We start from the raw sequence: 16,678 nt of genomic DNA on the forward strand, positions 1-16,678 counted from the left end.
TAGTTTTCACTTTAGATTGCCCTTGGAATTCCACATTTTTTAGATAATTTGCATCTCTTTTATACAGACAACACTGCCAGTCTGGAATTTTAATTTCCATGAGCCAGAGATAGGATAAAGATATCACCTCCAGAGCCCTGAAAATCAAGGGGGGGAAAAAGTGAGATTTTTTTTCAAGCCAGCTGACTACTTTTCTTGTCTCTTTGCCTGTTTATGATGGTAGTTGTTTCCCTGGTTCAATACTCCCAAAGACTGAATCCTGGTCTTAGCTGCCAGGCACTGCTGTAAGAAGTAGGATTAGCACTCTTGCAAACATCAGCTGCATTCTTTTAAACTCTAGCAGCTCAGCGATGTACTCCAGGTTCAGTGAGAGCAAACCTGGGGATTATGCTGATCTTACCTCAGGACCCACAAGCTGTCTGCTAGGAACTCAAGGAATGATGAGGCTGTTATACTGATGGGGAATGCAGCAGGAAGGAATGCACGTTTTATAAAGCACTCAAACCCATGTTAAGAACTTTGTCACAAATTTGCCTAAGTCCCCAATACACATCTAAGATGAAGTTTTAATGTAAAATTCTTCAGAAAAAATTTATCTACTATTGAAATTTCATGCACTCTCACATCCTTCCCACAGCTCTGTACTACTGTCCCACAACTGCAACAGCACTGAGTTTTTAAACAGAGCATTAAAGTGTGCATTTTAGATATAGCATGCATTTAGTTACTTGTGTTAAATTTTATTCAAATTGATTCTTTAATCACATTTTCTTAATGTATTCAGCACACCTTAATTTCAAGAAAGTGGAATGAGAAATCAAGCACAGTATTGATCATGTTGATTAATACAGGAGATGATGAATACCTTTCCTGCCACTTCAAAGTCAGTTCAGATATATTTCAGATGCAAATATTCTCAGTCAGGCTCTTCTCTCCATGCACCTTGTTGATTATGTTAATTTCTCTCTAGTCGTCACCTCCTTTGCTTCCAAAAAACACTAGGTAATGGCAGTCTTCAGGCCAGAAAAAAGGAATACAGCAATGGCAGACAGCAATGAATACACAGAGCATGTGCCAACATGATTTCTCCACATTAGAGGTAAATGGAACCTTCTCCAGGAAAGCAAAACACCAAATTGCTACAATATTCTCTTCATGCTGCTATACGTCTTGCAAGTGAGCTTCCAATTATTCAGGCAAAATCTGAGTAAAACACAATTGACATCTTTGGCAATTTATTTGGTAAGATGCAGCTATATAAACACTCACAGGTAACCTGCATTGAATTACACAGGCTACCCTAAACACCAAGAACTTTAGGAAATGCAAACTAATCCTGTTTTTGAAATAGTTTTCAAGAAAACTTCATCAATGTGTGTGGATTGAAGGACAAAGCTTCTGCCATGCTTCTTTTATCTCTTATTTGTCCAGTGTTAATGAAAGGTCACAGGGATGCTCTATAACTACATATTGATAAACTGCTAATAAGGCCTTTGAGTGGATTTGCTTATAAGGGCTGAGTTTTCTTCACTTCTTCCACCTGGTGGAAGAACAGTGAAGCAGAACACTGTCACTTTTTTAGTACTGGAGATTAATCACAGACTGACTGACTAAAATGCTTCATAAGAGTTTAGAAATTACCTTGTACTTTCACATTATGGGATATATGTGAATGTTTCTGGAATTAATTACTAAAACAATTAAAACAATTATTAAATATAACATGCTCTAATGACAAGGCTATAATTTGTCCAGCTATAGAGTTTTAATTTTATGATTTATTTCAGTAATGCTAGCTAATAATTGAGCAATTCACTTTTTTCACCTTACATGGTATTTGAAAAAAGAATTCATGCAGAAGATTCCTTTGTCCCAGAAAATCCCATCAGATTTCTAGGGGTTTTTTTCCATGTAAAATCTGTCTTATTTCCAAAACTAACATTACCCCTGTCTTTGCAGGTAGGATGTGTTTTTATGTACCTTGTAAATATGAATTAGTCAGAGACAGAACCAGAAAAAATCACCAAAACAGCAGCTGATTAACTGACAAATACCTTCTGTTGCAAACCTCTTTGCATAAAAAAATCTAACCTTAAAGGAAGCATGTGAAAAGTGCACTTACTGCATCCTAGTGTCTCCCACATGCTCACAGTAAACAGAGATTAATGCTATTTTTACCTTTTCTAACTACAGAGAAGTGAGTTGAATCCCTTTGGTAGCTAAATTAAAACCACTTCCATTTTTTTTACTTTTTGCTTTTTAATGAGTATTCATACTGAGAGACACAATTTATTATTCCAAATGTTTCCCTTAGCTTTTGCCTTCAAAAATCTGCATTTAAAAGAAATATCTCATGCACTCCTATCTTAACATTATCACTTAATATTACACTAGCTATCAAGTAAGCTTTATGTTTAGTAATACAGTGGATGATTTTTCTGTATAAAACAGTTTTCTAAAGTTTATTTCCTTAAGGAGATAGTTATTCTACTTTTTAACATGGACACCAAGGAGCTTTGTGAAAATTCTAGTTAAAAAAAAAAAGGCAAGAAAAGAAAAATTAGGTAATATGGTTAGAATTGGAAATAGAAAAATTAGGTAAGATGGGTATTTTTACAAATTTCATTTTAAATAGTTATGAGTTTGTTTTTTTTAATTTAAGTGGCCAAATCTGGTTCCAACATTTCCAGTCTCAGAAATAAGATACATTATTTAATTGCATAAAGACCCAGTTATTTAATTGCATGTTTATCTCTTTCTAAATGAGATGTTTACAATGTGCCTAGATTTACCAGGTTTGAGAATCCAGTCATTTATCTCATTATATATAATCCAAAACTGCACCATAGTTTTGTATTATTCTTCTGTGTTTTCATGTTTTCAATGCCTCTATTAAAAACTCCTAGGACAGTATAGATACCAATGTCTTGAAAATGTTATGAATTAATACAACTCACTGTGTCATCTTCAGCTTCACCTGTTTACTGTGTCTCTGCCTAAGATTAATGGAGTCAATCCTTGCTGGAAGCCTGAAAGCTATTTTTTATTAATTTCCACTTTCATGTCATGCACTGAGGAACATCTTATAGCCTGAAGTGCTCTCCTCCTCTCCTCTTTTGCTAAGCTAGGAAGTTCAATTTTAAAAATGACTGTAAAAGTAACTAGAAGATAGAAAATAGCATTTGTAGAATGTAAAGAAATAACAACATATAAAGTGAAAGATGTGTTAAGGGCAACAAGAAAAATGTATTAAGAACAATCTTTTTTTCAGAAGTTTAAAGTCTAATAGTTATTCATGGTGTGAGTTGCTACGCTGCCTATGGTCCTCTCATAACTTTGCTCCATCAACTTCTCATGTGAAATGAAGATAGTATTTTTAAATTAAGGAAATAGAGAACATCCTCATCTCAACTGGTGAGATGATTCAGTGCTGACATCCCTGCTCCCCAGTGCAGGTGTGCTAACGGGAGAACCCTGCCATGGAGAAGGTGACACTAGCGGGTGACCTGAGCAGGGTGTGGGGTTGTCCCACCCCACGCCCTCCTCTAGCTGAGCACATCCAGGAGCCTGCAGGAAGCTCCCACCTGGCACCAGGAATTACAGCCCCTGCCTGTGCCTATGCTTACCTTGGTGTGAAGCAGCATCTTCTCATGGGAACATCTGCTGCCAGTAGAAATGGTGCCTGGAATTGCTCCCTGCTGAAATATTCCACCCAAGCACTTAAGGCACAAATGATGTGGTGAATCTTGCCCATCAGTCCATCTGAAAGGGTTGCAAGAATACCTACACTGCTCCTTTCCCTTCTAGTGTTAGCACTAATAAATTTTGACAATACTTTATGAGTCTTGAGTGCCTTTTGTAGTGAAATCTGTTTCAAGCAGTAGCCTGGTGCATTATACCAGGCTAGCATTCTGGACATTGAATTAAAGTTTTGAAAATGAAATGACAGTCTAGAAAATAAAACAAGAAACAAAACAAATGACAAAAGAAAAAAAAATATAAGAATAACACAACCAATGGTGAATTCGTGCCTTTCAGACATGCTTTACATTGCTCGTAGAGAACAAAGTGTCTTGGCTCATTAAAAGCAGAAGTCAATCCAGACTAGAAAAAAAAATAGAAACATGAATTCAAGAGTTGTATCCGAAAACCTCTTTTTGTTCTATTTATTTGTTTTAACTTATTTTTAACTTGTTAATATCTGCAATGACAGTGACTTTGGATATAGCTTCTTTTGTGTAATTGTTTTTCTGGAACTGTCATTTTTAAATAAAAGGAATCCTTTTGATTTCTATCAGTCCTTTATTAAAATAATGTTTTTCATGTTATTACCATTATTTTCCTGTCTTAGAATATACAGCTAATGTTAAAGCTGAAACTGAAACTATATATTTAACTATCCCACCATGGTATTTTTATTTTACAATTCTTTGGCTGTCTTTTTTTGAGAGGTGGGCTATATGCTAGGATGGACAGGTGGACAGCAACACAGCTGATGTGTTATTTGTAACAGTAGTTAAAACAGAATAAATATTTTTTTCCACAGTGTGGCAGCAAAGCCTTTTAAAAGGAAGAACTGACTTGTCTCAAGAAGATCTTGCTAAAGCAGTTGAAAATTCTGAACAGCTGAAATGAGAGATCACAGATTCCCAGATTCCTTGTCCCCAGTTAACTGGATTCTGTTTTGGAAGACTAATTCTCTGCTCTAGAATTCCAAATCACTGCAGAGTCTTTTTTTTTTTTTTTTTAACCACAGTTACTTCTTTTTAAATTCCTTTTTCCATAATAAAAGTCTTGAAATACAAAACACTTCACCAAAATGTTGAATGATGCTTTGCTGTGTTATAAAACCATTCTGCAGACCCACAGGCAAAGCTGTGTAAGAAATTTTCTGCTGTTACTCCTGGTAGGAAGAGCTTGGGAATGTGCAGGCAGGCAGTAAGTGTTCTGCAGTTCAGCAAATGAATCAGATATAGAAATGGCAAAAAACACTCAAAGGCAAATTATGTTCATCTTTTTATTTCCCAGTGCCTTGCATCTGTGTCCATGTGTGTGCAAATGATCAAGAGAGAAAGCAAATACAATCAAATCTAATTCCTGAAGAATTATATGTGGCAAAAACATTCACAGCCACTCTGCGATCCTCTGTATTCAGAATCACTCTTTAAAAAAGGAAAATCATAACCAAGTTTCTGTTATCTATGGCTAAACCCTCCTGACTGCAGCAATGTTCCACTCCCATTTTCCCTCCCATTTCAAATAAATTATGGAACAGAGCACTTTTGATCCCTTCCATTCTCTACCCCTTCATACTGGGTACTACTTTTCTTCTAACCATGTTCAGGTTGTCCAGTTTTGAACAGAGCAGGTCTCTTTTCCTCATCATTTGACTCTGCACTTTCTCATAACACTATTTATTCTTTTATGCTTGAAGTCAAAGGCTGAAATTCTTACTTATAGTTTCTTAAAGGCTTAAGAGGAAATTGTTGCTATTTTGGAAAAGGCAAGACCTACTTTTTCTGGGGAAATTATTCATTTAAATACGTCTCAAAGGATTAATCAAGAAAAAGACTTTTTCTAGTCATGAAAATAATCAAAGATTTAATTAGGGCTATACCAACTAAGCAAAGCTAAGCATTTAATTTTTTGGTTGATTTATTTTCTGCAATAGACAATGGAAAAATAATTACATTCTAGGAAATTATGTCTAATGTGAAGATGTCTGAAAACATAGTAGTGTTTGCATTATAATCAGTTAATTAGAACTACTCATGTAGATTATCCTATGTGACAGGATCTGGATCATTGAGACATCTGGCTAAACCTATGTCTATAGTATAATTCAATAATGAAATTACTGGAGGATCTCTTAAAACATTTGTGTACTCAATATAAATACACATGTATGTACTTTTATCATGCATCTGTTGTGAGAACCTAAATCTTATTATGCTAAATTTGGATATATAGAATATCAGACAAGCCAAAAATGGATAAGAAATATGCCATTAGAGAGGTTCATTTCTCTTATGGGACTCGCTGACTCATGATTTAAATATACAGTGAAAATTATTTCTGTGAAAGAGTCTAATGGTGTGTATCAAAAAGAAGAAGCTATTAAATTCTAATATTTTAAGCTGTGGGAGGAAATAAATATTTGTCTACATCAAAACCATCTTGAGAAAATGTGAAGAATTCTTTTCTAATTAAAAATAGCAATTTATGTAATCTTTTATTATCAGCAATGTCTGTACACAGAGAATGACTCACAATACCAATCTTTTACAAATTATTTTATTGTTATCATAATATACTGGTAAATCAGTATTGACTTCCTGGCTTGTCATCCTGCTTTATCTTTGATAATTGAAGAATTGCTTTATGAGTATAAATCAAATTTATTTATGCTTTGGTATGGATGACTTTAAGTTCATTTACTATGAAACTACTGCTACAAGGTAACCCATAATCACCTCTTAACTTCAATATATTGTAAAATATTTCAAAATAATTTCAGAAAAGCTTAATGAAAGTGATTAAAGGAACAGAGCTGCCCGTGTGCTGCCTGCAGCTATGACATGACCTATGGATTTTAAAACAAGGTACTTATGCCAGAAATTCATAGTCATTTAGCATAATTTGAAATAGACATTTTTACCTAACAATCTTTTAGGTTTATTGTAAGTTAAATGCTGTACTCTGTTAAATCTCTGAATTTAACAGGAATGATGAAGAATATATAGCCAGTGTCATACAAGGACACCATTGATAGCTCATAGGTACATAGGTACCTATATTTCACAAACAGGCTGGATTGATTGCTTGATTGATTGATTGATTATTTCCTGAGTCCACTAAATGCTGTTTCATTTTGCTGAAATAAAGGAGACTGTAATATTTCATTAATTCCTCAAAGTACTAGGCGTGATCCTAAAAATATATCCAAGAAAATTTATGAGAGAAAATGTAATATGGCCATGCCAAAATTCTATATGCAGTAGAGTATTTCACTGTGAAAAAAAAATCCACAGAAATTAAAAAAACACAACCCTAAAATCACTGCTTCAGTAATTACCTAGCTTGGTCACAGAGCTGATTATCAAGTACTCAACATGTATGGGCCACTGAAGTGGAAATTGCTTGAAATTAATGAGCAGTTAGAATAGGCCAGAGTCAAAATTGGATTTCTGTTTGGCTTAGAACCATGTCACAGCATCTTCTATTGCTATTTCTTTTAGTTTCCACTCTCCAGGAAGGCAAACTAATGCTGGCCTTGAAATAAAGAGAGGCAGGTATGACAGCAATGCAAGCTTATTAGGAAAGTGAACTAATAGATGTCACAGAGCTTCATGCTTTTGCAACTGGTTTAAGTATAGCCAGCTATTTTATTTTTTCATATCCCTGCATTGTCTTTAAGCACATTGCCCTTTTTATGCTTCCAGTGAGTATCAGTGAACCTGTCCATCATAACCAACCACAGGCTCTGGTGAGCCCTGCCTTGTCGCACAGGGAAACATCACCACAGTGTTCCCTTAACAAATTATCTTCAATATCCCCAACAATCAATTTAGAAATACACACAAATATAAGAATTGGATTTTGGTGTTTAGGTGAGGCTTAAATTTTTGCTTTTCTTTCCATCCACTAAAAGTTTTGTGATTACTTAGGTTCAGGGTAGGGAAGTTCAATGAAAAAAACCAAAAAACTTCTGTTTAAAATTTATAGATTAGATTTACTTAATGAAAAATAGGTTTAGCTTGCATAAGGAAGAATGAAAGTCTACCTAGAGAGAAAGAAATTAAAAGAATTTTAGGATCTTGAAAAAAATTATAACACTTCTAGAAAGGGGAAATAGTTTAACAAAGGGGATGTGATGTCTTAATGAAGTTCAAAATAGTTTATATATATATATACATACATATAACTTATCTGCACACAAACACAGAATATAATTTTTCTTTTATTGTCTGATGCTGCAGCACAAACATTAAAAAAAAACTTACTCAGCTATGATTTATAGAATAATTATAATTTTCTAACAAGAGTTTCACAATATGCAAAATAAATAATGGAATTACATAGAGTTTGAAAGTAAGAAAAATATTTTGAGAGTTCATGAGCTAATACTGACCTGTCAATCTAGGAACATTACTAGACATTCATATGTGCACCCTATATATGTAATATATATGCATTCTCCATATATGCATTCTCTATAGGTATGTATTGTATTTGCAATAATATCTTTCTGTTATATGGGTTATGGGGATACTGTGAAATCATAGTTTTGGTCTCATATGTAATGTCACTACTAATTTGTTCCTAATTGCACAGTTAGACAATCTCCACAGAAGAAATGAGGACATGTTATTTTAACCATATTTAGTTAATTGTCCCTGCCTTGTTTTCTGTATTCCCTCAAGGGATATAATGGATCCAAACCCATCATCCCACGGGGCCTTTTCTGATGCCTCTCATAATTCTGATGGTCAAGTGTTTCCCAGACACTGTTGAACATGCCTTTATATATCAATCTCATGGAGTAAATGATGACTTGGCCTATATAGTGTTAGGTGGTTGAAAATCAGATTTGTTATAAGAACAAACTGGATATGAGTCAAAAATGTACTTAAGACACACCCAGCACAATTAATGCCTTTACTCCTGAAAAAACTCCTGAAATTCATATATCTCTGTAGTTACAGAGATGCTACTGTGTAGAAAACTAGAACAGAACCTTCAAATATTCATTTCATTCATGGCAGCATCTTATCCCTATATGGGTAAAAACTCCAGTTTCTTACAGATGTTTAAACTACTTCAGAGTTATTGAGTAGATAAAAGCACAAAAATGGGGTATTATTATGTTTACTGATTTTATGGTATCTTATCTCTTAGGAAAATCTAATGAGACATGTATTTATTTATTTACTTATGTAAGAGGAAATGAACAGTGAATACTTCAAAAAATAAAGGTCTTTGTTCATCCTCAATTAATAGAACAGTGAAGTTCATGAAAGCCAGGAATATGCATGGGTTTTGTGAATTTGGAGAGGGGAAAGGTATTGCTAGTGCACTGGAAAGCAAAAGAATGAGCCTGCTAAACATTAATTAGTACCTTCATGCTCGAAGAGGAAATAAGTAGTTTGCTACAGCTGTGCCAAAGCTTTTGAAGAATTCACAGTACCTATGATATTTGAAAAACACATCCAGTTTTGGCAGAAGATTACTTGGGGTTGCAATGTGGCCTCCAGCTGAGGTTAAGGATGCTTATCCCTTGAAAAGCCAGCTCCACATGACCTGGAGGAACCATGCAGGGCAGACACTTCAATTTCTCCATGTCACATTAGAGATTTCCAGGGGTTATTATAAAGCAGGTATTAATCTCAATGGGCTGTGACACACCAACACCCACTGGCTCATCACCACTCCCCTGCTGCCCACCTGCCTCATTATTAAAATGCCTGTTTTGATCCCATGGCAGATGTGCATCCAGTCCCATGCAGACCACTTCCATAGGAAAAAAGGGAAGCTGGGAAGGACCTGCAGGTCACTGGAGTGGCTCATCCAGCTTTGTCCCTTGTCCCTTCTCTAGCACAGAGCAAACCTGACATGAACAACCCATCTGTCTCCTCTGAAGTGTAACAGCCAAGCTATTTCCATGCTGTGTTAGGAAAGAATACCAGAGAGGACATACACTGATAAAGCATTTGGAGCTCCAATAGCACAAGTATGTCATCAGAAGTGGCATACTCACTTATTCCACATTTATTCTGGGTTAAGAGAGTTCAACTCCCAAATACCTGCATTACGTTATGAATACTAATGTATATTAGTGAAATTAACTAGAATTTCCTTCTTAGGAAACCATTCTTTTTTCTGCAGAAATTCATAGTTAATCCATGTTTACCTTCTCCTCTCAGCTCCTGACATTCAGAGTAGACCATCTGCCACAGGCTCATGAGAGCACAGACCCAGTCACACCACCTTCATTAGAGGCAAGGAGTGCAGGGTACTCCATTGCTTTAAAGCATTTTAGTCTAGTGCTGATCACAGTGCTGTCAAAAAAGTGCTTTATTTATAGCTGCTGATTCTGTCTGAAATTATTCCTATCTCACAAATTATGCTCTGTGACTAGCTTTGTTTTGGGAAAACACTTCTGCATAATTGACGGTGGAATGCAGGAAGGTGCTAACAACTATCAATTTCTGGTGTCAAAAAGCAGCTGAGGCTGAAACATGCTGCTTAATGTACTGGCAAGATTATCTGATACATACAGAAAATTTTCTAAAATCCTAACATATCAAATAAAGGATATAGTTAGAAATATGATTCCATATTATAACTGGTAGAAGAAATTAAAATTATTTGTAGTTTTGATCCAATGAATGTTTAAATAGGGATAATTCAAACTCAATCTTTCAAACACTGAATACTTCTTTAATAGTAGGGGCCTCATCTTTTTCTGCAAAGATACAGGAAACTTCCTTTTTGAATTATTAAATGCTCTTTGAATGCAGCTAAGATTCACAAGTCTGACAGTCTAATGAATCTTGTGTCTATGTTGCATTACCACAGGACTCAAGATCATTGGCTGTTTGATAAAATATTAATTGCTTTTTCTACAAAGCAGAAGGATAAAATCTGGAAAATGAGTAATTGTTAATGTTCCCCATTTTTTCACGTGGATTTTTATTCTGCAGGAATTAGCACCCTCTAACACCTAAGGTACAAACCAGCATTATCTGTGGATTATGAATTTAAAAAAATAATCTACATTAATGACCGTAAATGACCTCATTTAACAGAAAGGCATATGATAAAGGCCCCTAATTTAATCATTTCAACAACTAGAAACTATATTTAAATAGTTAATACCAGACAGTAATTTCCTGACAATTTTTACTGAGAGAATTACTGTTCTTTCCACAAATACAATAATTTTAGTGTCAATGTTGTACATGTAGTTCCCACACTGCAGATAGACTTGCCAGTATGGCCACATACTGCTCAAAACATTCTGATTAGGAACTGTTTTTATATGTGTACTTACATTGTTTGAAATAAAATTCTGTTTATTGAGCTTAAGAAACTTCTGTGTTTGTGACTGAGACAACATTTAGATTTTTCTGTGATTTTGTAGCAATATCCAAGCCCCACTCACTATTGAATCTTGCCACCTATGGTAGAAAAGCTTCTCTGGCAGAGGCCTCTGGCCTCACTTCTCCAGTTTATTCAGAGTTTTATTCTGCAAGGAGATTTATCTGTCCTTTCATGTAGAATTGCAGCTACTTCTTTTCACTTTATTTTTCACTTGCCAGGTAGAGTCTTTTATTTACATTGAGTGTTCTTACTTTGTTCATGAGTAAAAAAGTCTCATGTGTCAGAATTGTCTTTTCAAGGGGAAAAGACAATGCTATAGTGAAAATAAATGGTTCAGCAGTCCCGAAATATATGGGCGCTTGCCAATTTTTAATTGGCTGTGAGGACAAAAGTGGGGTAATGTGTGATAATTACAGTCCCACTGGAAAAAAAAAAAAAGAGAAAAAGAAAGAGAAAAGGATAGAATTAAACAGAGGGGAAATGAAATCGAGAAGGCTAAGTATTTGAAATGTGGAACTTACTGCCCAGGTAGTTTTTAATTAAGTATTAGATATATATTTATCAGCATGGGATAGAAGTTCATGGTATTAATGTCATACTATTCCAAAGCATGTACTCACTAGGAAAGAACAAAGCGGCTGAGAAAATATTTGTAGATTCCTTATACCTTTGGAAGGAGTCTTGAAATACTGCAGAGAGCTGAGTGAAAGCACCCAACCATTTTACAACCTAGAAACATTGCTGCCATCTTAAGGGAAACATCAAAATAACTCTGAGAAGGTCAAGTGTCTACATGTTACAGACACAGAAGAGAAGAACGGCAAGAACAGAGAAAAGAACAAAGCAACCAGTGAACCAACTATTTGGCTTTGTAGAGACCCAAAGTTCTAAACAAGGATATAAAAACTGAGAAATTTCTTAGCCCACAAGGTGAAATCTTGCTGGGAGGACAGCTGAAGAACTGTGCCTGATGCACTGAGTTTTGATAGTTTTCTTCAGACAAAAACACTTGGTTATGTACTCTTGAAATTCTCTTTATGAGAGTATTCTACTCAGTTTTCAGATTGAAAATTTGCAGGAAACTAAGTTTTTGATGGATGAAAGGGTACAAAGACATAAAAAAAATATTTTTTAATCAGGAAAGTTGAAAGGCACAATTAGAGGCTGTGATTGGAAGACCAGAGCTCTTACAGCTAAATGCACACCAATATTATATTATATCGTATCCAGAAGTAAAGGTACTTTGAAAAAACTCACTGTGCATGGCATGGCCAAGTAACAGCTAGGCTGACATTGTAAGCAACAGAAATGGTAGAAGAAAGATCCTAATGTAGCCAAGTCTGATCCCTGACATCTGTTACCTGATAGTATTGCAGGGACATCCTAATGGCTGCAAAAGTTACTTAAGACTCTGCAAGAATGCAACTTATTGGTCAAATGACTAAGTTTCTTCAGGCATGCAGAAAGAATGCCATGACAGCCTGGTGAACGTGAGCTGGAAGAAAGCAAAAAGAGCGAGATATTATTTCACAAGTGAAGACATAACCAGTACGGCAGAGCTTTGTGAGGCAAATCACAGGACTGGATTATTGGTGTGGAACAGTCACTTGTTCAGCAAGCTCTTTCAGTGGAAATAAAGAAGGCAAATGTTGTCCTTAGTTTCAAGAACACATATAAATGCTATAATATAGAGAAAATTAAAAAATGAGTTTGTTGAAACTTTTGGGGAGTTGGTACAAACCAAAAAAAAAGGAAAAGAGCAAATGTGCTAAACTGAGCCTGAAAGAAGGAAGACATCTTTTTCTTTTGGTTTTTGTGAATGAGAAACCTGAAAATCCAACAAAGGAGATATGATGGGACTTTAAATACTTAGATACCACATGTTAAAGCTATGATTTGTCTGACTATCACATTGGAAACAAATTGTAATTTCCATGTGAATAAGTTACTAGGGAGAGGTTGTTTTGGTGCTAAGAGGAAAGAATGGATTAACAATATCTTCTGGTGAATGCAAACTGATGTTTTAAGAAAATGAGATGCAACAGCTACAGAAATAAAACAGAAACACACTCCAATCACACCATCACATTCAACAGATTTCAACAAACTCTGAAGAGTGGTTAAAGGTCATTTAGAAAGATGACTGAAGATAAACATATGCAAGTATCCTGGCAGTTTATGCAGGAAAGTTACATTAAACGAACAAATTGTACCAAAGAACAGAAGGTGGAACCCATTGCACTTGGAAACCTTCAATAACTGGCTGTCAAAATGTAATCCTACAAAAACCCAAAACTAACAAAACAAAAAACTCAAGGTCATATAACAAAGGAAGAATATAGAGAAAAAGTATACAAAACAGAATGGAAGTATAAAGTGAATTTCAAATTGCAGGAGACAAAATGAACAAAAAGAATTTTAAAATACCCAATAAATAAATGAAAAAAAAAAAAAAAAAAAAAAAGCAGATCAGTGGTAGCAGAAAGGGAGAGAAAACAAAGAAGAGAAAGGTAAAATGTAATGATCTGATATCACCTTCATACCAGCTTTCAAAAAATGGTAAATCTTGACAAGCCATTCAAAACCACTTAAGAGAAAAAGCTGGATTGCAAGCTGAAGTATATAAAGAATATATGAATATTTAGGTAAAATGGATGTATTGAAATTGTCTGGTCTCAATTATATTCACCTTAGAGAAACTAGACATTGATTTGTAAATCACTAAAAATTATCTTCATGAGCTTCTGGAGGACAGGGGAGGTCCCAGATGACCAGAGAAGGGCAAATATAGCATTTGTCTCTTGACAAAAAGGGAGTGCTGATGGAATGACAGACCAATCAGCCTAATTTTTATTAATGGAAAAATTCTGTAATAAACTACTCAACTACACTAGAAGTATCCACATAATTTTCAGAATAGATCCCTCTTACTGCAGACTATAATCCTAAAGAGAAAAACAAAGCCATGCAAACTAAAAATACCAGAACGTTTCTTTGATAAACCAGTACAAAAATGTTGTAGGGTAGATGGCCTGTGGTATAGAGAAGGTATGGCAGTTCACAAAACACAAAAGTAAAATATGTGCTTCTATTATTTATGTGCTAGGAGAGATAAACAGGTTCACTATTCTTCAACAGAAAATACATACATGAGAATATGGTAATAATCGATGGAAAGTCACTTTTAAAACTGACCAGAAAAAATGCTGTAATTGCTAAGGAGAGGCAGAAGTTAGAGAATAAAAGGTTCCTTCTTCCTTCCCCAGTAATAAACAAAGCTTTATAAATTTATTTAAAGTCTTAAAATCTGCATACTCTCTACAGGACACAAAGGACCTTGGGTGGGCTCACACAATTTTAATGCTTGGACAGAAACCTTTGGAAATTATCTAGCCCAGTCTCCTACTGGAAAAAGAACCAGTGTCAACGATTAATCCATCTTCAAAGTTAGGTCAGGCCACTCAGGGCTTGTCCAGACAAGTTCTGAAAATCTCTCAGGATGAAGATTTCAGTTGCTCTGGGCAACTTATTCCAGCATTTGATCACTCTCAGGGCTGAGTTTTTTTATGATGACACAGAATTTTCCTTGCTGTAGCTTTGGAATATGCACAAGTTTTACTCCATCTCTCTCTAACCAGCCCCTAGATTGTACAAGTTCCCATTCAACTTTCTCTTGTTCAGGCCAAAAAAGGCCTCTCAGCTCTCTCAGCTACAATCCAGCCTCTTAAACACCTGGTTTTTCTCAGTTGAACTTGTTCAAGTTTTCCAACCTCTCCATTGTACTGCAAACCCCAAAGCAGCACACAGCCATGGCACCACTCATCCTTTGCTCTCAAAGAGCAGGGGAAGCTCTCCTACAGGACAAAGAACCCAAAACTCAGGAAAAGCCAAGTTTTTCTCACATTATTCTACCTGACTGCAGGTGCTCTTAGGATGAATTTGTACCCGACCCCATATTCACTCACAGGCTACAAGGTGGGAAATCACTTCCAATTTTACTGGAAGTTCCTCTGAGGGGACCAACATTATGAATATTCATAAATTCAGCAAATGCATTTTTGAGTGGTGAAGGAAATCACTATGAGTTTAATCACCTTACTGTCCCTTGTGTTTCTCTAGACAAGCACAGGACAAGCTGTCTCAGATAAACTGCTGATTCTATTTTTTTTTCTTCTTTCTCTTGTTCAGAAAAATAAAAACATCACACAATAAAAAGAGCCTCTCTCTTGTACTGCTTCAGACAAAGCAGTGCAGCAAACATCTAGTAATTCCCAGGTCAGCATAAAGAAGTCAAGCAACACAAGTTCTGCTTGCAAAGTGTGTCCCACAGCAGGTCTGTTGAGTGGCAATGAGCCTTCCTTCAGCTGCCAAAGGACTGAATTGACAGTAACCTTTATACATATATGGTTGAAGTATTAAAGCTCACGGTGCATGACTAAAGGAAAGCCAACTAGTCCCTATTTTTAGACTCTGTCTCAGAGGTTCTGCCTATATTCTTCCATCTACATTTTAAACTATTTTGGTTCTAAAATGCATGATTGTTGGCAGAGGAACAAACCAAGGTGAAAACATCACTAAATATTAGCCAATACATCTCCACAAGTCATGACCCATGTAAGCACCCTTAATACTGCATAAACCATGGAAACAAATTGTTTGCAGTTCCTTTGTAAAAGCCAAGGAAAGAAATCTAGAAAAGCCATAAGGATTTGGAACCTTCATGGTCTCAAAACTCCACATTCTAAGATACATTCAAAGCAGTCAGCTTTGTCCTTTCTCCAAAAATTTTTAAGGCGGACAATTTAGCCCAATGATATTTTATAGAGGAACAGAAAATTATTTAAATTCTTTGTGTTCGTCTCCTAACACAGACTGCAGAAACTGTAACCAGGTTTATATCCAGTTTCTAAGATGAGCATTCCTCCTCTACCCATGACTTCAGAGCCAGCATAGGCCAAGTCCATAACTTAAGAACTTTTGCACTGGGGCAGGACAAATACACCTCCAAATTAGTATCCTGTAGATCTCTGGAGAAGACTAAAAAAGGATATTTCCTTTAAGTTATCCCTGATATCTTCAGCCAGGGCTTTCTGAAGTAGAGATAAATTTCCCGCATAGTTGCCTTTTTGGATTTATCTTCATGAATTTGTAAAACAGCTTTTTTTAATCCTTCTAATCTTTGGCCAAAATCAGTATCGTTTGCAAGTTGACTATATGCACTATGATAGGTACACCCCTGGCACGTTCTAAATCTGTCATAGGATAACTTCACTCCTTATACCTTAATAATGAGAAACACTGAACCTCTTTATGTCCCTTCATGCCACTCACATTTATAACTTCCTATCTCATCTTCTGCCTTCCCCCTCATTAGTATTTTTTTCCAAGGCTGAAGAGTCCTGATCTACTTAGACATGTCCTTGTACTAAACCCTTCCATACCTTTGATCATTCATCCTGGTTTTTTCTGTACCATTTCTAGCTTTGTTTTGTCCTTTTTGAGGCACTGGAACAGCATACAGGAATCAAGATAAAGGCAATAGTTTCATACAGAGATATAATGATGTTTGCTTTAG

At 35.6% G+C, this 16,678-nt stretch overlaps 1 protein-coding gene and 1 long non-coding RNA gene across 7 annotated transcripts in view; both read right to left on the bottom strand.

Annotated features, from left to right (window-relative positions):
• KCNIP4 (potassium voltage-gated channel interacting protein 4) overlaps positions 1 to 16,678 on the bottom strand; it is a 384,367-nt gene that overhangs the window by 220,255 nt on the left and 147,434 nt on the right. The window lies entirely within an intron of this gene.
• LOC144246214 (uncharacterized) overlaps positions 5,004 to 16,678 on the bottom strand; it is a 31,757-nt gene continuing 20,082 nt past the window's right edge. The window contains exon 2 of the long non-coding RNA XR_013339876.1: positions 5,004 to 12,598. This is a non-coding gene — a long non-coding RNA (uncharacterized LOC144246214). The remainder of the gene's footprint in view (positions 12,599 to 16,678) is intronic.

This window comes from Lonchura striata, chromosome 4, assembly GCF_046129695.1.
Source record: "Lonchura striata isolate bLonStr1 chromosome 4, bLonStr1.mat, whole genome shotgun sequence".
NCBI lineage: Eukaryota > Metazoa > Chordata > Aves > Passeriformes > Estrildidae > Lonchura > Lonchura striata.